Consider the following 2,001-nt stretch of genomic DNA (forward strand, 5'->3'; position numbering starts at 1 on the left):
AAAAAGAAAAAAAAAAGAGCAGAAAAAAGCTGTTGAGGGTGAGAGAATGGAACAAGCTGGTAGGATGGTGGACTGCAGCTAGGTGAAGGACTTCTGGGGTCAGGGTGCGGGAGGAACTAGCTGGAAGACAGTAGATGGAGGTTGGACAGTGAGGCCTGGACATCAAGGAGATTTCAGGGTGTCCACTGTCCTGCCTGGCCAAGTGCTGGTGGCTAGGGACACAGTAGGTCTTAGATGCAGCCAGGGACAGCAAGGAGCATGTGGAGAGACCAAGACCGAGGGGACTCTTCCAGCCAGATGTCTGCCTTGACCCCAGTTTAAAATCACGCAGCAACTGACTTTCTTTCAAACAACTTGGAGCAGTAATAACTGACTGAGAGTTACTTAGAAAGAAAGAGTAGCCCCGGAAAAAAATCTGAAAAATCAAAACGCTTTCAAAACTACACAAGTCTGCAAGCCCGCCTGGCCACACTTAACTGAGCCTGGACAGGATTAGCTAGCGACCTAATCCCCGCAAATCTGCGGGAGGCGGCCTCTGCTGACCCCTGGCGGTCAGCAGCCACAGTCCGGCTGCACGGTGACCCACTCGACTCGTTGCCCCTCTTGGTGGCTGGCATGGTCACCCGCGGCCATGAGGCTGAGCCTTGAGGGTCCAGGACAGTCCTGGAAGGCTTTATGGATGGTACATAGGAGAAAAGCAGGCAGAAAGGCTCGGGCAGAAGGGACGATGTCGTCCGGGAGGGGTCAGGCCTCGACGCTGAGCATCCTGGGCAGGTGAGTACTGCAGGGAGCTACACCAGGCCCCCCACTGGCTGCTTGATCCTGGAAGGGTCCCCCGGACCAGAGGAAGGGGCTGGCCTCCTAGACCCACCTTTGACCAAGTGTTGTGAGAGCCCCTCCAAGTATTACTGAGCTCTTCTCTTTATCCTCCCGGCGTCTTTGGAGTCAAACTCTGCAGGGCATCGGAGTCCCAACAGCGCACAGGCCCTGAGCTGGGCACGGGAGATGGACACGTAGCCGCCCGGCCCTCAGGAAGCAGGCAAGGTGCCCAGCGGGAGAACCACTCGTCACTGTCTAATCTCCGCTGGAAAGTGGAAACGGAGAAGGGAGGCAGCGTCCTGGAACGGAGGGTATGAAGACGCCAGGACCGGAGGAAACAGAAAGGCGGGTGTCGCTGGGGACATTCTGAGGATGGGCCAAAGGATTCTACGCCAGGGGAGGGCCTGGCGGGCTGGGACCCAGAGCGGGGCAAGGGCGATGGGGCACCACGGAGGGCTCGGAGCAAGAGGACGCCGAGCGGCAGCTGCTCTGTGGAGGAAGGGCCTCGATGGCCATGGAATGGCAGATCGGCGGAGGCGGAGGCACAAGCAGGCGGGAAAGCCGGCAAGGTGGAGACAACCAGTGATAGCTGGGAGAGAAAACTGCTGCGCGGAGGTGGGGGCCACCTGGCCTCGGCTCCCGCGCTGCGCCCCAGGCCCGCCAGGAGGCGCCGCTGCCCTGCAAAGCTGTTCCCGGCCTCTCGCGGCCACCGAAATCCCGCGCTGCGGCCTAGAGAGACCCCGGAAGAGGCGGGGCAGCATGTTCCGAGGCCGCTTCCGGCTTCGGCTTGGCGGGGGGACGGAGGCCGGAGTTGGGGGAGGACGCCGTGGGTGGGGCGTGGGTGAGAGGACTTGGGCGGGGCAAGAGCTAGGGGGCTGCGAGGGGGCTGCGGTGGGCAGGGCGACGGCAAGTAGCATACTGTGAGCTTGCACTCTGCGCGGCAATCGGCTGCACGCCTGATCCTCCAGCCTTTTACCTTGCGAAGTGCCCTCCTGGGGTCCCTGGGGTCTGGGCGAGGAAGGCTTCCTGGAGGTAGAAGGGTCCACAAAGGCAGAGAAGCAGATATGAGTACGTTGGGAACCCCTTTAGACCCCTCTTTATGTGTTTGAGCTACGCCCTTTTGGAAGGAAGGCTGGACGCGGGTGGGGTTGGAGGTGGGGGGACCAGCCAGCCCAGACTTGG

The sequence above is a fragment of the Eulemur rufifrons genome, chromosome 7, assembly GCF_041146395.1.
Source record: "Eulemur rufifrons isolate Redbay chromosome 7, OSU_ERuf_1, whole genome shotgun sequence".
In the NCBI taxonomy this organism is placed as follows: domain Eukaryota; kingdom Metazoa; phylum Chordata; class Mammalia; order Primates; family Lemuridae; genus Eulemur; species Eulemur rufifrons.